The sequence below is a fragment of the Manis pentadactyla genome, chromosome 6 (genome assembly GCF_030020395.1).
Source record: "Manis pentadactyla isolate mManPen7 chromosome 6, mManPen7.hap1, whole genome shotgun sequence".
Classification (NCBI taxonomy): Eukaryota; Metazoa; Chordata; class Mammalia; order Pholidota; family Manidae; genus Manis; species Manis pentadactyla.
The window spans coordinates 40,526,715-40,550,892 of NC_080024.1; the positions used below are offsets into that span (position 1 = coordinate 40,526,715).

General features: G+C 37.1%; 1 protein-coding gene and 1 pseudogene across 1 annotated transcript in view; both read left to right on the forward strand.

Moving 5' to 3' along the window:
- Positions 1-216: 216 nt before the first annotated feature.
- Positions 217-24,178, forward strand: part of SLC39A10 (solute carrier family 39 member 10) — a 184,398-nt gene continuing 160,436 nt past the window's right edge. Inside the window, exon 1 of the mRNA XM_036927901.2 lies at positions 217-343. The gene's annotated coding sequence lies outside the window, so the exon portion shown is untranslated. The remainder of the gene's footprint in view (positions 344-24,178) is intronic.
- LOC118933555 (rRNA-processing protein FCF1 homolog) lies at positions 5,491-6,461 on the forward strand (annotated as a pseudogene).

Here is a 24,178-nt window from a genome sequence, read left to right on the forward strand (position 1 = left end):
AACCAGACAGCATCAGGTCTGCACAGTCGTTGGCTGTGAAAAACAAAGATGATTTCCTCTGGTCCCTATTTCCCTTTTACTCTTTGAACTTCCAACAGTTTATTTATCATTGTTGTTATTATTTTTAATTGGGTACAGATTGTTTCAGGAGTCATCTTGGTTCCCTTTTTTGATGTCCTTTTTTTTTTTTAATATGTTGAGACTGTTTTCCTAACGCGCTCCACTTCCACCACCTGTCACTACACAGGGGTCTGCGACTTGAGAACGCTCAGCAGTTTGAGTTCAGCTGTGGACTGGACGGTGCAGGGCAGCAGCAGGAAGAGGTAGAGGTGCAGACTTGGAGGTAGGTGGCAATATAGTATTTCAAAATAAAAATTCCCAAGCTGCAAAGCAGTGATAAATTTTCGTACGCTCTGTGTACCTGGGGAACTAAAACTAATCTGTCTAATTTAATTCTCTCAGAACAGGATGTTCTGCTTTACATATAAGATCCTGGGAATTTTGCCTCCTAACCCCATCATTTCTGTGATTAATCATATGTTGGTCACTTGTCACTAGAGGGCATCATGTAGTGTTTGACAGTAGTAACTAAGTTTGTGAAGTTACAGCTGAGATGGTTTTTCAGTATTTTCTTCTTTGGTATGGATCTAAAGAATCTAAATTGGATTCTGGATATTTCCTCTATTGGTTTTATGGGTTTGCTTTGTAAAATTTGTGTGTTTTTGTACTTATTTTTTCAGGGCACCTTGCTAGTATGTAAATTCAATAATTGTTAGTCTTAAATAAATAATAAATTAGCTCTTCCTCCAAGTTTTCTTCTAAGTCACATACACAAATATTTATTTTAGGGACTTTGCAGAAACAAAATAAAGCTCAATATATCCAGGATCTTTGCCTACACATGCAAGTAGAAGAAATATACATGAGAACTTGCTTTATCTAAGCATGGCCAGTTGAAATCTAGTCATGGATGAGCTATGCTGATGGAATAATATAAAAATGGTCAGTTGGTGCTTTCATAAGCCTGTGAAATTTATAAAGGAAATATAACAGTGATAAAGAAAACTGATGTGAATATAATGTGAGTTAATGGTCTCAGTCTTATATTCTCCTAGATGTGACAGGTAATTATGACCATTTTTTATTTGTTATATTCCAATAAAACTTGTCACTGAAAAATGAATTCTAAATTTTATGCTGTCAATAAAACAGGATAAGTATTTCTAAATTGTGATTATGACTTGGTGATCTGAAAATTTGTAAATAATAATAGAAAAATACAGAAAATAATTTTGAGTGAGGCTAATAAGATAAATGATATATTAGATGATTGATAGATAAATGGATGGCATCTAATACAATACTTGATATTCTCAGTATTTGTCTAAAATCTATATTACTCTTCTATTTACATATATTTATTGCTATCTGAAAAGATAGTTGTCTTTTTCTTTTTTCATTCATTCACTCAAAAAATATTAGCAGAATACTTATATGGGATTAAATACTAGAGATACAAAAATAAATAGGACAGTAAATATGCCCTCAGAAAGCTTTCCGTTTTTTATGTTGTTAAGCATCCATAAAGTAAGTTTCCAAATCAATCATGACAGGGAAAGGAGAGAGAGAGAAACAGAGAGGGAGAAAGGGAGAGAAGGGGAAAGGAGGAGAAAGGGAGAATGCAAAGTCTGAAACCAGGAAACAAGGTACGCAGTTACTGTCATAGCTCTGCTGGTAACTCATGCTGTGACCATGGATCTCCCTCATTATATGTTCAAATGAAATAATTTTACATGAAAGTGCTTCGTAAACTGTAAAATACTTTTTAAATGTAAAGGTGTTTTTTAGCTTTTTCAATTCTTCCTATAAGCATCCCAGTTATAAATTGAACTTTGATCCTGCAACCAAGTGCTTACTACTTTTCAATTTCCCCTCTATTTCAAATTCCCAACTGCATGAATAAAACCCATCCAGTTTGCAACTTACCTTGTAAAGCAAAAAAATGATCTCATGGTCAGAAGCACCATGATCTTGGAGAGAAAATAGAGAGGCTAAATTAAATGGCCCTGTGATCACATCAGGCTCTGAAATACTGAGACTCCGGGATTAATCTCTCTACTCTTCTCTGGTGCTGCTTTTGGTTTCTGCAGATGAGAAATGGAATTTCAAGCAAATTATGTTACAATAACACATGTGGGATGAAGAGACCTCTGTGAGTTTCATTGTGGTCCTGTAACTTTACTTCGTCTACAGCTTGATGGTAGAAAAAAACTAAAGAAAGTTCTAGCATATTACTGGGTTAGGAGGTTCAGTACAATGCTGTCTATTCTTATACTAGCCCAATAGTTCTGCAAAATGCTTCTTATTTTTCATTAAGTCCAGTCATATCATATTCTACAATAGATAAGTCAGAAAACTTCTTTTTCTACAGGTTGTATGCAGAAATCAATATGCAAGGAACATCAAACTCAAACCTATTTAGGACCACAATTACAATGAAATGGCATTCTTGGTCAAATTCTTGACTGGATCAGGACATATAAAGAGGTTAATCTTAATTTCCTGGTTTATCTTACTTTTTTAAATTTATCTTAATTTCCTGGTCCATTATCTGGAGATTTTGTCTTTTATTTTGTTACTGAATTAAACTATATTTTTAGTATTTTGACAGTTTACCAATGAAGATAAACTTCTAATGAAGGATTTGGGTTGAAAATACACATCCAATATATTAATATATCCTTGTTTGAAATAGTCTTATTTCATTAGGAAAAGAGAGAAAGTAGCTTGGATTTGTTCTACCTGTAGGAAATTATTTTGAATGATTAATTTTATTATAAACTATTTGCCATCAGACATGGGCTGGAGAAAACTCAGAAGGTTGGAAATGAAAGTTTAGAGACTGAGATCTCTATTTACTATATCATTTCTTTCCTTGCTTAGGTTTATGACATTCTTCTCTTTGTTTAAAATAGTATTTCAAGCCAACAAGTGCTATAAGAATGTATTTATGCACAGGAACTTAGAAAATGGAATTCTACTTCAGTTCCAGAGACCAAAGCCCTTAAGCCATTCACCATCAGTATTTTTGAGTAAAAAGATGGTCTTTCTCATGAAAATGTATGCACCTACATTTAGCCATGGACAAAACTTTCCTGGAAGGAAGCAGAAATTTAAAAAAAAAAATTATTTTGGAAAAGTATGCTAAGGCTTTTCTCTAAAAATAAAATGGTTTTTCACCAGTACTGGTCATTTTTTTTAGCCGCATATGACAAATGATCACAGATGCTCATAAAAATCTAAAAGGAACTGAACACCATTCTCTTCTGAAATGGCAAATATTTTTCCTTTAACTACATTTTAAAACAAAAACAAACTTTACCACTTTGACTGAAGAGAATGCAGGAAGCCATATGGTCCCACCCAAAGTTCCTGCCTTCAAAATGTCCTCTTGGGGAAGAAGGCTCAAGGTGTTTTTAAGAACAGAACTTTTATGTTTCTGCAAGGTAACAATGGCACTTCCTGTTTTGATCACTAACCATGTCAGGCTATCAAGAAAGTAAGATGATAGACTTATTTTTGCACAGTGAAGAGTATTTTCACCCACCTCACCTTGTGTTTGGAGTTCAACATGAAGATGAGCAGGACTCAGTTCTCCTGAGGTCCTATGCATTGATCTGTGGCCTCCCAAAAAGGGTTGGGATTTCCAGTAATTTATAGTTACCTAGCCTTGAGCCTGGTATTAAAGTCAACAGAATGTGCAATATCCCTCATCTCAAAAGTAATAAAGCTGTATATATTGTCTCAAAATGGTCCCATTGTTTTACTAAAAGTCATTAACAACCCTTGACAGATTCAGGACTCAGTGATTGCCTCTTTTTAAGTCACCTTCTGTCAAAAAAGAAAGAAGAAAGTAGTGAAAGAGGAAGGAAGGAAAGACGGAAGAAAGAAAAAAGAAAAGAGGGAAGGGAGACAGGATGGGGGGAAAGGAGACAAAAGAAAGAAAAATTAGTAAGATTTATAACTTTAAAGTGAGAAAGAAACTACATGCAAGATTCAATAATGTGAGTTGCATCCTAAAACCAGAAAGAAAATATTTCTAAAACAAATCCAATTCCACTTAGTATTAAAAATTTTATGTTATTTTTTAAATATAGGTACAGATTTCTGGAATGCTAAGGATTTAAGTATGATATCAAATAAATAACAAGAGCATTTTAGAAAGTAATGTTTTCAGAATTAAAAGAAATAGTACATTGAAAAAGGACACTATCTAAAGTCAAAAAAAGTCTCAGCATATTTTCTGAATTATTGTCAGAATGACATTTAATAGAAATGAGAATATCTTTTCTTAACAAAAAAGACAAACCTTGTCTTGGAATTTACCTTCAGTTCTTGAGAGAAGATATATATTTTATGCCATAGAAAAATAATATGTTGGCTATGCTACCCAGATTCTATAAAATCTCCTTTAAATATAAATGTATAGGCTATTAAACATATAAGTATTCAACTTAAACTGTATGTGCATAGATATAAATGGTTTAGGGACACTTAAATGACTACTTTCTTTAAAATGTTTCAGTAATTGGGATAAATGCAGTAAAAATAAATTTCTTCAGGCATTTATTATCATTAATGATTTGTGCATGGCTTTTTAAAAATAAGAAATTCATATGTTTTAGATGCAAATTCCAGATTGTTACCCATACCAAATGATACTAAAGCAATAAAAGATTGGCTAAAGCAGAGAATAAGCAAAACATCTTCAAAAGATGATATTGGTGCAGCTAATAGCAAAGTTGGTAAGACTGCTGATCCTAAAGCAATGAAAGATTGGCTAAAGCAGAGAATAAGCAAAACATCTTCAAAAGATGATATTGGTGCAGCTAATAGCAAAGTTGGTAAGACTGCTGATCCCATTTGGAAATCTTCACAACTTGATGAGCTGATGCATAAGAAAGATCTTAGTGGAAGATATAAGATAACCAAAGATAATTAGGAAGGAAAGTCAATGCTTATCAGAATGCATTCTAAGGCAAAAAGAAGTTTTTGAAATAAAAGATTTTCTGGCATAATAACTAAAATGATTAGGCATTCTTGACAAAAACTTCCATAAATTTACAAAATCGAAATAAAAAATGGGTACCCATCAAAAACTAATGTTTTCTTCTTCCATAAAACAACACTTTGTAGAACAGTTTTGCTGTAAAAATGATCACCAGATCACCAGTACATGTTTTCCTTAATTCTTGATTTAGGGTTTTATGTATTTTTCAGAAGTAAACAATTGATAAATTATCTGATATTCTTGATCCATTATCAATAAAAGGTCAGGGAGTTGGATAAAAAGACAATTTTAAAAACTCTTTATAAATAATACATATAATATGAACATAATAATGATATGTCAACTTCAAGGGGATCTAAGAAGGCTTTTACCTCTAAAAATCAATTGTTCAAGTATGGAATGAACATAGGGAAGCAAAAGAAAGCAAGGAAGTATGCGACCAGGAAGTAAATGCTTAATCTCAGAGATCAGAGGCGTAAACAGAAGGATCGATTAAAACCTAAAAAGAAAGAAAAGACCCCAGTGCACTCAAAGAAAGAGAAGTCCCCCAAACCCTGCTTCTTCTTCCAGTATGACACACAGCCAGGCGCACCTTACCACATCCTGGGTGATACCAACTTTATCAACTTTTCTATTAAAGCCAAACTGGACTCAGTGCAGTCAAATGGACTGTCTGCATGCCAAGTGTATCCCTTGTATAGCTGATAAGGAGTTGGGTTCCGAGTCACAGGGAAGTCAGACAGACTGAAACCAAAGTCTAGAAAGCAAGCAAGCAAGTTTCTTACACTCTGTCACAGAGTGGGCCCTGACCTAGTGTCTGACAGGCCCCCACTGCCTACTGTGAGGCTTTATGACGTTCTGGCAGGGCAGAGTCCTTGATTGACAGTTCTTGGCCCTGTAGGCCTGATCTGATTGGAGAAGTGAGGACAAGGGCAGGGCTGAGCTCTGATGTTTCTTATCTGGGGAGACCCTGGACATTCCCTGAGTCACTCTTGGCCCCTGTGGCTTCATGGGATTAACTCTGAGTCATTTCTGGCTCTCTGGCTTTATCTGATTAGCTCTCTGAGTCATTTTTGCTGGGGTCTACTCTTTTTCCATCCCACTCAGTCTATCTTTCTGCCTAACATAGCTGACTGTGTAAAGGCTGAAACTGAGAAATTTGGGCAGAAGTATCAAGTTGCTAAGGGTTGCCAAAGACCTAAGATTTGAACCCATACAGATGACTGCTTATTATAAAGTAACTCCGCACAAGTGTAGCAAAGTGGCCACAGCTGACCGGGACCTTAAATGGAGAATCCGGAAGATACCTGGAGTTCCCATCATATGCATATGTAACCATAGTTACAACACTGAGCAGATGCCAGATGGTTATGGATCCCCTTGGCTCTAACTGTTATAAAACAAAGTTCCTCTGCCTTCCTTTGACCAAATTCCTCTGTTGCCAGTTCATTAAAAATACTGTAGTGTGAGGTATTATTCACTCCCCCGTTTGCTCTGCTACCAGCTCAGTATGGTTAAATACACTCACCTTTTGATGTTGTTTTGAAAATGACATTTTGATCATTTTAAAGTTTGTTGCATCCTTTTATAAATCCCATGATTCCTTACATAAAAAAATCAATTGTTCTGCAGGTCTAGTTTTAGATGGTGAGTGATTAAGAGCAAGAACTAGGGAGTCAGGTAGTCTATATTTTAATTACAGTATAGTAATACCACTCAGTATCTCTGGTAAAATGGACCAGTTTACCCCAGTAAATTATGGTTTTCTTCATTTCAAATGGAGATGGTAACAGCCCTTTCATCACTGGATTTTTGAGAGTATTAAATGAGAGAATTCATGCTTAGCACAATGTCTGAGACACAGTAAGCATGCTATAAAATCAGTTGCAATAATGTTGTTTCTGATGATGACGATGCTATTCTATAAGGGCTCTAACCTTCCTCCTGAGATTTCTAGTTTTAACTGTAACTAAAAGATAAGCCTCCCCCCATGTGCTCCTTGAGAACTCAATTATCTACACAGAAGCAAAATGTCAGAATTCCACTTTCCTGGTCTTGATACCTTCACAGCTCAATAGTTCTTACCTAAACAGGTATGTAGACTTGAAGGAAACGGCCACCCCTGTAGATGCGAAAGCGCCATCTGATGGGACAGAACCCCCAACACCAGCACTGTTTTCTCTGAGATTTGTTCACGTTACAGTGAAAACTACAGGACAAAGTTCTGAGACTCATCACTTCAAAGGTGTCAATCTTGAAGTCAGTTATATCTCAAATGCGAAATTATAGTAGTTAAATGTGGAATACAGAATTGGATGAAATTATAAAGTGGAGTTTGGAAGTTCAGGAACACAGGCTCAATGCTAAGGAAAACAAAGAGAAATACAGGCTATAGAAATCACAAAAGCCAGAAATATGCAATGGATTAGGATTTGAGGGGGAGCCATTGTGTTGCTGATTAGGCACCACAACCCTCCCCAAGAGACCATCACGAAATTACTTCAGCTGAGGCCGGCCGGCACCGTTTGGCCTCTTACTCTGTCGGTGCTGTCTACCTTGACCAAGTTAGAAGAAAATTTATTTGAGCTCAGAGTTGCATCCTTTTTCTTTGGACCGAAAGTACCTTGAAAAGCTGTTGCCAGGGTAAGTCTTCTTGTGTTCACCCACCCTAGGCCTAAGACATATTATTACGGAGGCTGTGGAAAGATCCTGAGGGCCTCTCTGACGTGCCTGTGTATTTCCTTACTGCTTAAACTTTGGAACCTGATGTCGTGGGGAATGGCACTCAACCAAGATTCAAGGATGGCTGAGTGCTTCTGGGGTATTAATGGAGTGTTTACTGAAGACAGAAATTTGAATTTCTACATGATAGAAACTAGCCAAGGAGAAATTTTGCCACCTTTCATCTTGAGATTCATTTGTCTTGTCCCTTTACCTCTTCAAACCCCATGCTCCTGTTCTTAGCAGAGTAACAGATTAGGAACTACTAACCATAGTGAAGAATACAAGTGTTAGGCACATAGAAAATTATTTATGTTCGCTGTATGCTCTTTAAATTGTTAGATCTGTGTTTTTAAAAGGAAGTCATTTAAGAAGAAAAAACTCAGGTGCTGGTTCTTGGCCACATCTATGAGCAATGTTAAGTGTTCACCCAAGGTCTTAAGGTCCATGGTGTGGTCCACAAAAATTATAATTGTTAAGAATCAAATAAGAAACATATTACAGGCTTGATTTGATCCTCTCCAGATTGCTTTCAATTCTGAGAATCCAGGTTTTAGGATGATGTAGAATGTTGGATATATGACACAATTGTCAGGTAACATCATAAAGTGATGTGCAAAAGTGAGGAAGGACTGTGTGTGTGTGTGCGTGGTGTGGGATGTGTGTGTATATGTTTTTGTGAATTTTGCTGTGTCAGAAAGGAAAACTTCTTTTTCCCTTTTAGTTTCTGTAGCTGGCCTAAGAATTAAACTGACATATTAACAGGAGAGAAAAACATGCAAATATATTCCAAATATATTCAATTTTTTTACATGTATATGGGAGTCTTCAGATGGAAAATAAAAACCTGAAGAAGTCATCAGGCCCAAAAGCTTATGTACCTTTCTACACACAAAAAAATAACAAGTCGTGCTGATGTGACAAGACAGGGGTTTGGGCTAGGGGCAGTAAATTATGGGACAGTGACTAGGAATTTTTTATTGGGGGGGAAATAATAATTGAAGATAAGGTTTATTTAGTAAGTTTCTACGGGTCTATTCTGGTGACCACTCCTATACTTTGGTGATAAAATGTTCTCTCCTGGTACTGGGAAGGCACCTTTCTCACTGGAAATTTTATGACTGCTTTTAGGTAGAAAGCGAAAGTCGGATAGCCCTTCATACATCTGTTGTTTCTCAAGTGCCTTCAGCTCAAAATAATCAGTATGCCAAATAGCATATATTCAGGTGGCATGTTCGGAATCCCTGATTAACTTTTCAAATCAGGAAAAAGGAAACAACAAAAAAATCTTTTTAATTCCTACTGTGAAATAAATAATTTTGTGTCTGTAGATGCTGGTGCATATGCTGATTGTTCATAACCTCATTGTAATTTGCATGGTAAACACACTACAATCTTTCAGCTAACAGCCTAATAGTCTACAGCTTGTATGCAATTTAGTCAGAAAATAAGCAATTTGATCAGCAAAGATTTTCAGGCTGATCAGAAAATTGATCTAGTGAATTGTGACATCAGTGAGATACATAAAATTGTAATGAAAAAGATACACTGGTAGCATGACTTTATCTCTTTGGATTGATCATTAATCCCCAAATACTTGAGTACTTGAATGTATTCAGAAAAATCAAGGGACAAACCAAACACAAAATTTTCCTATTCTAAACTAGTCAATTAGAAGGACTAAATTCAATTATGAAGTGATGAGGTGGAATGTTAAATGAAGTAAAGGGAAGTTAGGAAGGATTATAGATAATGAAAATAAATGCAGATCAATTTCCACATAATGTAAAATATGCGTATTAAGACATTTAGAAAGCATGTGCAGATAATACTGGCCTTAAAAGTAGAAGAATGAAAGATAATACAGACACAAGTTATATAATACAAAGACTAAGATAAAGTCTTTAAAAAGTATTTGTGTTTCCTGGGGAATTAATATTGAACTTAAAAGATGTGTAACAATTTTTCGAATTCGCCTGATGTTAGATATTTTCTGCTGGAATTGCTTTGTGCTCTTAAAAGATTTTTTAAAATATGTTGAACCTTTATATTGGCTGTACCAAGGATACAATTTTAAAGATAAAAGAAAATTACTTACAGGTTCAGACACATCAGTAGGCATTTAGGGTCAATGCCAACTGCAGAGTGCACTGGGGTGTCCGCTCCCTGAGATAGAGGCTCAGACTCCAGGCTGAAGGAAGGCCTGAGGTGTGAATTAACTCTTGGTGCAAAGCTTCTTCCAACTTGAAATACTCAGCTCCCCTGTGTAGAAGGCCCATCCCAAGTTCAGGTTTCTGAAAGCTTCCCTCTTAGACAATATGTGATTTAGAAGATTAAAACTTTAAGGAGAGTGTTCAAAAAATGGAGGTCCGCAGTGGCCTTTATGATTAGTTTGTCATTCACTGAAACAAAGCAATGATTTGAACACACTAAATAAACCTAACACTGTGACACATCAGTAGTAATGGATATTTGTAGGGTTAATTTTTCTTAATGTGCCTTACGGTATGCCTAAAACTATTCAAGGTCTCAATCCCACAAAACTTTGGTGAGACTGTCTTTCTTGTTCCAGATAATGTGACTTCTGAAGTTCTGTTTTTCTTGTATTGACATGGGGTCTAGTAGTTTGTATTTGAATCTCTGGTCCATGATCTCAGTCCTTAATTTGCTTTATCATACAATAATTTTAATACTCAAAACATTTAAGTTCTAGATTACCTGGATTTAACCTGCTCCAAATAGCCAAATAAATATTCTCAATTCTTTCTTGAACCTATAGTGATCTAATCTAGTCTTAAAAATCTTGATAACTTCAAACCCAGGCTCAGGCCACTAGATTATTTTACTCAAGTTTCTATTGCCTCTTTACTCAGGATTCCATCCAAATGCACCTTAGAGACCTGGAATCACGTACCTCTCAGTGTGCCATCCTCTTCAACTTGGTTTTCGATTCCCAATCCCCATTTCTTTCTTCTTTTAATTACCACAGACAGGAGTACTTTTCAGTTCTCAATGACCAACACTGAAATGTTTCTAGTTTAGGAAATAGTATCCATAAACAAAGCTCTGTAAATAGGTTCTCTCATAAGGGTGCCTCACGTAGGAGAAGCATTATGTTGCTCTAAGCAAATAGCACATTGTGTGCTGTGAAACTCAAATGATTGAGTTTTCCAGGACAGAAAGCCAGTGTGTGAAAGGTGAGCCACAGATAAAAGTTCCACTGGGTGCAGGGCGGAAAAACAATGGACAGAAATGTCCGGGCTGCTTATCAGCAGATCGCTGATCCTACAACTTCAGTGGACCATGATGTTTTGCACTGTTCGAATCCCTAGATTTTAAACACTGCTATAGAGCTCTAAAACCAAGTATCTGCAGGTTCCCCAGACCTTACAGTTTCAGTACTTGACTCTAAAACCTTTCCAGAAGAGCCAACATTAGTATTTCATTCCTTTTTTACCTCCAATAATTATAAATTAAGACTGAACTGTGGCCCAGAGATGAACTATTTCTGGCTTACCGTATTTTTGGCCCAGTGCCTTGGCAGTTTAATTACCAGATATTTCTAGATGTGCTAACTGAAGATATGGAGCATGAGGAGAAGATAGAAGGGCATTGTTTTCCGTTTGACTGCAAATCTGGGTTGTGTACAAATAAAACCAAAGCACTGAGCTGCTGTACCTTGTTAGATTCTAAATTTTTCTCAAGGTAAAAGAGCAACCTTCCAAAGTGAGTCATTGTCTGCATTTCTAAAGCTGTGGAGGTGGAGCACCTGATATTGTAAAACATGACTCCAGATTTGCAACCATCCCCATCATGCTAAAAAAAGGAAAAGGTATAAAAAACTGAAAAGCCAAGTCAAAACTATTCTCCAAAGCAAAATCTGACTCCAGAATTTAGGCAAGGTTTCTTGACTACAATCAAGGTAGCCTTTTTTTCCAGTATCATCTCTTCAAAGAAGCAAATTGAAGTACAGGAATTGGCACTGATCTTCTGTCCGATAGGACCCAAAGGGCAGGATGGGGCTGTGTAACAGAGTGATGGAAATAGAATGAAGCTCTTGTTACTGTTTTGCAGAAGATAATCCGAGGGTTGTCATGGTAACTCACTAGGGTATAAGACTATTGTCAGCTCCAGGGGACAATTTGGGCTTACATTCTTAAAAGGATATCAAGTGCTTGCATTAAAAGAGAAAGAAGAATCTCTTGGAAGTGAATTGAAACTAATTTGAGATTTTGATTTGTATTTGAGAGAGTGGGTTTCTTGGGAGAAAGCAATAGAAATATGTCAGTTGGTAAGCCTTGCTAAGTCATCGGCATTGTTGCGGGGGAAATGAAGGGGTGGCGGACGGACTTGAGAAGACTTACGCCAGATAGTAGAACTAAAAGAAAGAATCTGAAAACAGCTGGAGCTGTTTCGTAATTTAAATATGCACATTCTTATAAGAACTAAAGCTGTAAAAGAAATTGCTCTGCTATTAGCTTTTCATCTCAAAATTACCTAATCAGAAAGACGCCATTTCAGAGTTTATCCTGCCCTTTTCCTGTATTTTCATTCTGAAATTCTTCCTTCTCTGTATTAATGACTATGTACAGCTTTTCGCCTTCTTTCAGAAAAGCATAAATGAAATAAGGTTTTATTGCAGCAGCTACTTTCAGAACAATTATTCCTGGTAAAAGCTGTTTAACTATGGGATGCTGCAGTTAAGATTTCCTGTAATTTTTTATTCGAGTGTGGTGGTAGCTAAGCCCGCTCCTTTGACTTTTCACATTTGAGTACCATGTCCTTAGGGGAACAGGGCTCTGAACAGACAGCTGCCTTCCTGGAGCTTTAGCTTTACTAGAAAATTTGGGGTAAATAGATTATTGAGCAGAATAGCACATATGCAACATTTAAGACAAAACACAAAACTAGAAAGATCTCTCCTGCTTTATGCCATCTATGCTGCCTTCCTTGACTTCACTATGATCTCACTTGTTGAACTTTTTGGAAAACTTCTTGAGAAACCATAATTCAAATAGTCAGTCTTTCTGGGATTCCTGAGGATGGATTCAAACAGTATAATATGCAAATAGCCCTAAATCATTTTTTAAAAAATGTGGTTTGAGTCATTGTGACTTGCCTTTCCATGACAATTACAAGGTGTTGTCTGGGTTAGTGTGATTCTAGGTCATAGACTAGAATCCATTCCCCATTTGTCGCTGAATCAAGTCCCCACCCCCCATTCCCCATTTTCCACACCTATTACCTGAGGTGGGTCCTTGGTCTCTCTGCAAGAAATAATTCAAAAACAGATGCAAAAGTGGTTGAGCACTATGAGTTTAGCTGGAAAATGTGATTATAGAAAGAGTATACACCCAAAAGTGAGGGTGGGCAAACCCAGAGAGAGTTAAGCCAAGGAGAGAATAGGGACCTATTTTCATAAGAAGGGATATGGATGTTCACTAAGTGCAGTTAGGTTTCAAAGGTAACAGGCAGAGTTTATTTATTTATGTATTTAATTGATGTATTATTGATATATAGTCTTACATTGATTTCAAAAGGACAACACAGTGTTTCAACAGCTACCCATAATATTAAATCCTCACCCCCTCTATTTATCAACATAGAAAGATGTTACATAATCACTGACTATATTCTCCATGCTGTACCACCATCCCATAACTAACTTTTTTTGTGGTTGTGAATTGCTATGCCCTTTTATTCCCATCACTCTCCACCCACACCTGCCCCACCCCCACCCCCTTGGTAACCACTAGTTATTTCTCAGTGTCTATGAGTCTACTGCTGGTTGTTCCTTCTGTTTTTCACCGTTTTTATACTCCACAAATAAGTGAAATCCTGTGGTATTTGTCTTCTTTGCCTGGCTTATTTCACTGAGCATAATACCCTCTAGCTCCATCCATGTTGTTGCAAATGGTAGGATTTCTTTTCTTCTTATGGCTGAATAATAGTCCCTTGTGTATGTGTACCACATCTTCTTTATCCATTCATCTACTGATGGACACTTAGGTTGCTTCCATTCTTGGCTATGCAAATAGTACCTGGATAAACATAGGGGTGCATATGTCTTTTTGAGTCAGGGATGATGTTTTCTTTGGGTAAATTCCTAGAAGTGAAATTACTGGGTCAACTGGTATTTCTATTTTCAGTTTTTTGAGGAACCTCCATACTGCTTTCTACAGTAGTTGCACCAATTTCCATTCCCACCAATAGTGTAGGAGGGTTCTATTTTGCTGCACTCTTGCCAACATTTGCTATTTCTTGTTTTTGGTTAGAGGCCACTGTAACTGGTGTGAGGTGATATTGTGGTTTTAATTTTCATTTCCCTGATGATTAGTGATGTGGAGCATTTTTTCATGTGCCTGTTGTCCATCTGTATTTCTTTGGAGAAGTTTATGTTCAGGTCCTCCACCTATTTTTTAAGTGGGTTGTTTGTTATTTAGGTGTTGAGTCATATGAGTTCTTTATATATTTTGGATGTTGACCCATTATCTGATACGTCATTTATAAATATATTCTCCCGTACTGAAGGATGCCTTTTTTATATGCTAATGGTATCCTTTGCTGTACAGAAGCTTTTTAGTTTGATGTAGTCCCATTGTTCATTTTTTATTTTGATTCCCTAGCACAAGGAGATGTCTCCAGGAAAATATTGCTCATACTTATGTTCAAGAGATTTTTGCCTGTTTTCTTCTAAGAATTTTACCATTTCATGACTTACATTCAGGTCTTTGATCCATGCCAAGTTTACTTTTGTGTATGGAGTTAGACAATAATCCAGTTTCCTTCTCTTACATGTAGCTGTCCAGTTTTGCCAACACCAGTTATTGAAGAAGCTGTCTTTTCCCCATTTTATATTTATGGCTTCTATATCATATATTGATTGACCATACATGCATGGGTTTATATCTAGGCTCTCTATTCTGTTCCATTGATCTACAGATCTGTTCTTGTGTCAGTACCAAATTGTTTTGATGGCTGTAGTTTTGGAGTAGAGCTTGAAGTCAGGGAACATAATCCCCCAGCTTTGTTCTTCTTTCTCAGGATTGCTTTGGCTGTTCAGGGTCTTTTGTGGTTCCATATGAATTTTAGAACTATTTGTTCTAGTTCATTGAAGAGTGCTGTTGGTATTTTGATAGGGATTGCACTGAATCTGTAAACTACTTTGGGCAGGATGCCCATTTTGACAATATTAATTCTTTCTATCCATGAGCATGGGATAGCTTTCCATTTATTGATGTCTTGAATTTCTTTCATGAGTGTCTTATAGTTTTCAGAGTAAAGATCTTTCTTTCACCTTCTTGGTTAAGTTTACTCCTAGGTATTTTATTCTTTCTGATACAGTTGTAAATGGAGTTGTCTTCGTGATTTTTCATTCTGTTCGTTTGTTGTTAGTATATAAGAATGCAACAGATTTCTGTGTATTAATTTTGTAGCCTGCAACTTTGCTGAATTCAGTTATTAGTTCTAATAGTTTTTTTGGTAGAGTCTTTAGGGTTTTCTATGTATAATGTCATATCATCTATAATCAGTGACAGTTTAACTTTTTCCTTACCAATTTGGATGCCTTTTATCTCTTTGTGTTTCTGACTGCTGTTGCTAGGACCTCAGTACTATGTTGAATAAAAGTGGTGAGAGTGGACATCCTTGTTTTGTTCCCAGTCTTAGAGGAAAAGCTTTCATCTTTTCACTGTTAAGTATAATACTGGCTGTGGGTTTATTGTATTTGGCCTTTATTATGTTGAGCTACATACTCTCTATACCCATTTTGTTAAAGAGTTTTATCATGACTGGATGTTGAATTTTGTCCAATGCTTTTTCAGCTTCTGTTGAGATGATTGTATAGGTTTTGTTCTTTCTGTTAATGTGGTGTATATTGATTGATTTACAAATATTCTACCATCCTTGCATCCATGGAACAATTTCCACTTGGTCATGATAGATGATCTTTTTGATATATTTTTGAATTTGGTTTGCTAATGTTCTGTTTAGGATTTTTACATCTATATTAATCAGGGTTTTTGGTCTCTAATTTTCTTTTTTATGGTATCTTTGTCTGATTTTGGTATTAGAGTAATGCTGGCTTCATAGAATGAGTATGGAAATATTCCCTCCTCTACTTTTTGGAATCCTTTAAGAAGCATATGTTTTAATGCTGGTAATTTGACAGCAGATTTTCTGTTTCTTCCAAGGTCAATTTTGGAAGGTTGCATTTTTCTAGGAAGTTGTCAATTTCTTCTAGGTTGTCCAGTTTATTGGCATATAGTTTTTCATAGTATTCTCTAATAATTCTTTGTATTTCTGTGGTGTCCATTGTTATTATTCCTTCTTCATTTCTGATTTTGTTTGTGTGTGTATTTTTTTTCTTTGATAAGTCTGGCTCAGGGTTTATATATTTTATTTATTTTCTCAAAGAACCAGCTCCTGGTTTCACTTATTTTTTTCCTATTATTTTCTTCTTTTTTTATTTATTTCTCTCTGATGTTTATTATGTCCCTCCTCCTACTAACATTGGACTTCATCTGTTTGTTTTTTCCAGTTTCTTTAATTGTGAATTTAGATTGTTTATTTGTAATTGTTCTTGTTTCTTGAGGTAAGCCTTTATTGTTATGTACTTCCCTCTTAAAATTGCCTTTGCCACATCCCACAGATTTTGGGCTGCTGAATTTTTGTTTTCATTTGTCTCCATTGCTTGATTTCTGTTTTATTTTTTTCATTGACCCATTGGTTATATAGAAGGATGTTGTTTAGCCTCCATGTGTTTGTCGCTTTTTTGTTTTTTTTGTGTAATTTATTTCTAGTTTCATACCATTGTGGTCTGAGAAGCTGCTTGATAAAATTTCAATCTTTTAAAATTTATTGAGGCTCTCTTTATGACCTAGTATGTGATCTATTTTTGGAAAACATTCCATGGATGCTTGAGAAGAGTATGTATCCTGTTGCTTTTAGGTGGAATGTTCTGTAGATATCTGTTAAGTCCATCTGATCTAATGTGTTGTTCAGTGCCTCTTTTTCCTTACTTATCTTCTCTCTGGTTGATCTGTCTGTTGATGTGAGTGGTGTGTTAATGTCTCCTAAGAGGAATGTTTTGCAACCTATTTCCCCCTTTAATTCTGTTAGTATGTGTTTTACGTACTTAGGTGTTCCTATGTTGGGTGCATATATATTTATAATAGTTAGTCTCTTATTAGCTGACTTCTTTGTCATTATGTAATGTCCTTCTTTATCTATTGTACTTTCTTTGTTTTGAAATCTATTTTGTCTGATATCAGAACTGCTACTTCTGTTTTTTCTCCCTATTCTTGCATGAAATGTCTTTTTTCATCCCTTCACTTTTAGTCTGTGTATGTCTTTGGGTCTGAAATGAATCTCTTGTATGAAGCATATAGATGAATCTTGCTTCTTTCTGCATTCTGCCATCCTATGTCTTTTGATTGGCTCATTCAGTCCATTTACATTTAAAGTATTATTGATAGATATATACTTACTGCCATTTTATTGTTTTGTAGTTGTTTTTATAGCTCCTCTCTGTTTGTTTCTTCCTTTTTTATGGTCTTCTCTTGTTATTTGATTGTTTTCTGTAGTGCTGTGATTGGATTTCTCTCTTTTTTTGTGTGTTGTATCTATTTTGGGCTTTAGTTTTGTGGTTATGAGAGGTTCAAGGATAGCTTCCTTACATTATAGCAGTCTACCTAAAATTGCTGATTACTCTATTTCAAGCACAATCTAATGGTACCTTTTCATTCTTCCTCTTCCTCTTCCATAGTTTATGTATTAGATGTCTTACTCTACTTTTTGTGTATCCCTTGGCTGATTTTGTATGTGTTTGATTTTGCTTCTTTTGTTTTCTTTCAATCTCATACTTGCTTGGTAATTAATTGGTCTACTACCTTTACTGTGGGTTTATTTTCACTGGTGACAGCTATTTAGTCTCAGCAACATTCCATCTACAGCAGTCCCTTCAACATATCCTGTAAGGCTGGCTGAGTGGTAGAAAACCCCTTCAACTTTTGTTTATCTGGAAATTGCTTTATACCTGCTTCAAATGTAAAGGATAATCTTGCCAAGGAGAGGACTCTTAGTTGGAAGTTCTTCTGTTTTAGTTCATTAAATATATCATGCCACTCCCTTCTGTCCTATACATTTTCTGCTGAGATGTCTGGTGATAGCCTCTCTCTCTGGCTGCTTTCAGCACTCTCTTTCTTTTCTTTCTTTTTGTCATTTTAATTATTATGTCTTGGTGTTGTCTTCCTGGGGTTCCTTTTGTTAGGGCCTCTCTGTGCTTCCATGACCCGAGTGTGTATTTCCTTCCCCAGGTTGGGGAAGTTTTCAACAATTATTTCCTCAAAGAGATTTTCTATCCCTTTGTCTTTCTCTTCTCCTCTGGTACCCCTATTATGTGAATATTGTTTCCTTTGGATTGGTCACACAGATTTCTTACCATTCTTACATTTCTAGAGGTCCCTTTTTCTTTCTGTTCTTCAGCTTCACTGTGTTCCTGTTCTCTAATTCCATCTCATTGGCATTCTCCTCTAGCTGTGGTAATATTCTGTTCAATCCCTCCATTGTATGTTCCATTTCAGTTACTGTATTCTTCAGCTCTGAGTGGCTCTTTTTCAGCACTTCTATCTCTTTGAAGTTCTCCCTAAGATCCTGAATATTTTCCTGTAAATCCATGAACACATTTATGACTTTTACTTTGAAAACTTTATCAAGAAGATTAGTGGTCTCCGTTTCATTTAGACCTCTTTATGGTGTTGTCTGTGGTTTTGTTTGAAATACGTTCCTCTACCTCCTCATTTTGTCAGGGTTTCTGTTTTTTCCTTTGTATTAGATGGCTCTTTTATGTTTCTTGACATGGAGAGTAGTAGTTTTATGAAGGAAGCATCCTATTGTGCCCAGAAGCTCAAGACTCTTTACCGTTTCTGCTTCTACTTTACAGGAATCCCAGGTTTTGGCTTGCAGTGGGTGGGGCTGCATTTCTGTCTGTCTTCTGTAGTGGTCTGAGTCTGTGCCAGCTATGTGCTTCAGCCACACCTTTGTGATCTGAGCAAAAGATTCTACTGCGATTGCTGTAGGTGGGGCCACAATCTGCCTGCCCTAAAGCGATGGTAGAGCTTCAGGGTTAATGGAGTGGGTGGGCCATTGTGTGGCTCTGGGGCAAGGTGGCACTGGCAGCAGTGGACTTGGACACCTGCAGAAAGGAAGGAGCTCTTGGGGTGGATCCTGCAGGCACCTCCTCAGTTGGACTGAAATGGGATGAGAAAGCTGGGATAATTTCCCTCTGCCTGTTAGGCAGGAAAATCTGATGTTGACACTGGGCCAAATAGGTTGGCTCACTGGCATGCACGTAAGGAAAAGCCTTTGGGTTGCACTGTCAGTGAGGGAGATGGAATATCTGGGGCTCCTGAGAGTTCCTGACCTGTTGGGCTGAGGAAGGGCCTGGGAGGTATAGTCTACCTGTTCTTTCTCCTGAGGAGAGAGCTCTTTCCAATCCTCACCCCTCTGGCACCCCTCCCACTGCTGGCAAGTCTTTCAAACTGCCACCTCTGCTTTGGGTCTCAGGACTGGCGGAGCATGCGTGTCCTGCACAAGTGGCTAGAGTCTCAGCCTCCCAGATATTCCTCCTTTCCCTGGTGTCCAGCTCCACTAATCACTATAAGCCAATGTAATGTGGACTTGTGCTCCTGGAGCAGATTTCCAGGGCTAGGTATGCAGATGTCCTGAACTCCTATCCCCTCCCTGCTCCATTCCTCTTTCTCCCACCTGTAGGCTGTGGTAGGGGGATGACTTGGGTCCTGCTTGATTACAGCTCTGTCCCTTTACCCTTTTCGGTGTGGTCCTCTCTTCTTCCCCAGGTGTAGGTGGTCTGTTCTGCAGTCTTCAGGTCATTTTCAGGTTTAGTTGTTTTTGTTGTATTTTCTTCTTTAAGGTGTTTTTGGGAGGATGTTTTTGCCTTTCCCTTCTACTCCATCCTATTTTTCTCCACTCTCCAGGTGGAGTTTTTTCAGAGTTTGCTTGTTCCACCCATGTGGTATGGAGGGATATTTGACTATTTTTGGTCCCCATAAGAACTGTCATCATGCGGGATGGTGTGATTTTTTCCAATGCTAATGACAGGGGGTGTGATTTTTACTATGGTAATGGATTTTGTGGTGAAGTCTGGGTCAGTTTCTCCTCCATGTTGGAACCAGCCAGTTTAACCAATCTGTTATCTACATTCTCATTCCCCTCATCCTGTGAAAATAGCTTATACAGAATGTATAGAATGTAAGCAGGCATCTGAATGAAGTTCCCCTTCCTCTCTCTGCTTATGTCTACCTGTCTACCTACTCTAAAAGAGCCTACCAGATAAGAATGGTTCTTCTATTTTTCAGTGGTTGGAAAAGTTGAAAAGAAAAATACTTCATGATGTGAAAATGATATGAAATTCAAATGTCAGCTGCAAACAAAGTTTATTGGAACACAGCCACACATTCATTTATCTATTGTCTGGGGTTGCTTTCCTGCCATAAGAGCAGAGTTGATGCCACAGAGACCATATGGTCCAAAAAGCCTAAAATAGTTACTATCTGCTCTTCATAGAAAATCACAGCCAATCTCTAATTTAAGTCATAATCCCCATTGTTACCAAGTTACAGGGTGAATTATTTAAATATAAACATCAATCAAATTATATTAATACTACACCAATGAGAGCTGTTCTGATAAGAGTTCATCATGCTGTTGCAGAAGCCTGAGTGCAGAGACCAGACTTCTCAGTGGTAGGTGTGACAAGAAGATAAAATACACAAAGAGAAAACAGAAGATATTGTGACACTTCTCAGTAATCTCTTCCAAAGAAAATTGAAATCTTTTCAATGATACTCGCTGTTAAGTTTCCATTTTCATATCAGAAACCAAAATACCCTATTTCTAAACCCATGAAAACTGGAGACACTCCCACTTGGTTGACAGTTTTCTTCCAGAGGAATTAGTGATCATTGTGTGCAAGTTCAAACTGTTACCTCATCTGTCAAATTGGGGTTGAATACATTGGGAAAATGACAAAAGGAAAGAATCATTTAGATATGTATTTTCTGAGACTCCATTCATCTTTATGAAGGAGCTATAAGACTAGCATTCTGGTCAACTAATAACTGGCTTGCTTTAAACAGTGGAAAGGTATTTTGAATTAAAAATCTAGTTGTTATTCTAATTTAGCCAAGTCTCTTGTCTCTCTCTATAAGTCCAGAGAGTGTAGTACTTTTTCTTGGCTCCTAGCAAATCTCTTTAAAAATCCAGCAGTTGGATTTACAATTGTCCTTTTGTCTTGTGGGAGTACTTCTCAATCTTTCTGCTGATGCACAAATTGGGCAGTGTTCATATGGCTTGTGCCCAAGGTTTTACATAATCCCAGAATCCACTGAATCTAATGGAACCACTTGCTTTACAGTCTGACTTACAGAATGTAAGTGAATGCAAGAAAACTGAACCCACTTCTCTATATTTTGTATATTTTAAGTAAACTTCAGTACATTATGCCAATTTTGGAATTGTGAACAACAGATTTGTTTAGACACATCTTACACAACTAGTTGCAACACCTCAGCTGAATGAGAACTATGGCCTTAGCTGAGAACACATTTAATTTGGGTTATATAGGCAAAACATTGGGCTCCTTAATCTTTTCACCTTGGAGAGTTTTCTCTGGGCAGCAACTTGAGTAGCAGGGAGTTGACTTCGGCATCACTGTCATGGCAGTTCTGTGAAAAGAGGCCCCTGGAGGTTGAGCTTTAACTGTCTCTCACAGTTGGGTCCGCCTCTGGTATACTTTGATCCTTTCAGACCCAGAGCCCATCCATGCAGGAGGCTGTTCAGTTGCATTGGACTCAGTTACAGGTAAGGGATCAACCTTCATCTCTATATGCCATCCCCCACAAGGTGCCAAGGACTCTCAGAAACCACAAAAACTGCTGGGGAAAAAAGTTTCTTTTCTTCAGTATTACTTATTTCTCTGCATGCTCCGCAGTATTTTCAAGAATGTGCCCATTATCACTAGTCATGTGGGACACACTTACAAGGCCATACCTTCTCAGAATCTTTTGCTCTTCAGCATTTAGGAAATCAGTTACTTCAGAAATGTGCATCCATCCAAATGATTGTGTATGAAAATCTCCTTTTAACCAGTTTAAGAAATAGAGGAAGAAGTCCTGGCACACTGGATGTAGGTTAAAAGAACGCCTGCATTTAAGGAGAAAATGAAATTTCTTAAGTCAACACACTGGCTTTTAGATTTCTACTTTTATACAGTTTGTGGCTTCATCAGACATGAGTAGAAGAACTGATCCAGTGATCAGCTGGGGAGCGCTAGGTAGCACTAATGTGGACCAAGGCAAGTAAGGATAATTGTGAATCTACAGGGAATCTTATGTTTCAGAGTTGCAGGTTCTAATTACAAAAATAGGAACACAAGGCTAGTCCTGAAGAAGAAAAAAGGCCAGTTGGATATGAGTATGGTGGCTAGCCACATGTTCTGCAGAAGCAAGATGCTTGCTCTGAATACAGGGCTTGTTGTAAAAAACAAAATTTAATTAATGTGGTTCTCTAGATAATACATTCATATAATACAGAACTTAATATCTGGAAATGGCCTACACCACTGTGTAGTGTGGTAGCCACAAACCTAACACTAAGGCTGTCCACCAAGCCCTGTCCATGAGGTTGGACTTTTCTTTATTTCTGCCTCCTAATCAAGAGAATAAGATTTTTCTTTTTTGATATAAACAATTCTTCCCATTTAACTTTTGAACAGTATTCTCTCTCTTGGTTTATTTTTTAAGCATCTTAAATGCTTTATATTAAAGTCATATTCTTTTCATTTCTCATTTTTTTTCTGTTAGCTTTTCACATTTTATTTTCTTTAGTAATTATATTACTTCGTCAGTGTGTGTGTGTGTGTGTGTGTGTGTGTGTGTGTGTGTGCTCACACATGCACATACTTTTCTGGAAGGATTTTATTTGTGCAGCAAAGACACTTGCTATTCTGCCTTTTTCTTCCTCCACGTTTATGTGTGTGTCACTTCCCCTTTTGTCTTAAGCAGTTTCAATATTTATTGCTTAAAGATTTTGCACTGTGAGATTTTTATCTCCAAACTCCTTCCATTAATTATAAAAAGCAATATTATGAGCACTTGTACTCAGGTTTTTTTTTTTAGTGGGCATAATTTTTTTCAAATTTTGATATCATTAATGTACAATTACTTGAACAACATTATGGTTGCTAGACTCCCCTTATTATCAACTTCCCCCCACATACCCCATTACAGTCACTGTCCATCAGCGTAGTAAGATGCTATAGAATCATTACTTGTCTTCTCTGTATATACTGCATTTCTTGTGTCTTCCCCCGCTACATTATGTGTGCTAATTGTAATGCCCCCTTTTCCCCCTTATCCCTCCCTTCCCACCCACCCTCCCCAGTCCCTTTCCCTTTGGTAACTGTTAGTCCATTCTTGGGTTCTGTGAGTCTGCTGCTGTTTCGTTCTTTCAATTTTTTCTTTGTTCTTATACTCCACAGATGAGTGAAATCATTTGGTACTTGTCTTTCTCCGCCTGGCCTATTTCACTGAGCATAATACCCTCCAGCTCAATCCATATTGTTGCAAATGGTAGGATTTGTTTCTTTCTTATGGCCGAATAGTATTCCATTGTGTATATGTACCACATCTTCTTTATCCATTCATCTACTGATGGACACTTAGGTTGCTTCCCTACCTTGGCTATTGTAAAAAATGCTGCAATAAACATAGGGGTGCATATGTCTTTTTGAATCTGAGAAGTTGTATTCTTTGGGTAAATTCCAAGGAGTGGGATTCCCAGGTAAAATGGTATTTCTATTTTTACTTTTTTGAGGAACCTCTGTATGGCTTTCCACAATGGTTGAACTACCTTACATTCCCACCAACAGTGTAGGAGGGTTTCTCTTTCTCTGCATCCTCACCAGCGTTTGTTGTTCTTAGTCTTTTCGATGCTGGCCATCCTTACTGGTGTGACGTGATATCTCATTGCAGTTTTAATTTGCATTTCCCTGATGATTAGTGATGTGGAGCATCTTTTCATGTGTCTGTTGGCCATCTGAATTTCTTCTTTGGAGCACTGTCTCTTCATATCCTCTGCCCATTTGTTAATTGGGTTATTTGCTTTTTGGTTATTGAGGGTGCAAGTTCTTTATATATTTTGGATGTTAACCCCTTGTCACATATGTCATTTACAAATATATTCTCCCATACTGTAGGATGCCTTTTTTGTTCTGTTGATGGTGTCCTTTGCTGTAAAGAAACTTTTTAGTTTGATGTAGTCCCATGAGTTCATTTTTGCTTTTGTTTCCCTTGCTCGAGGAGATGT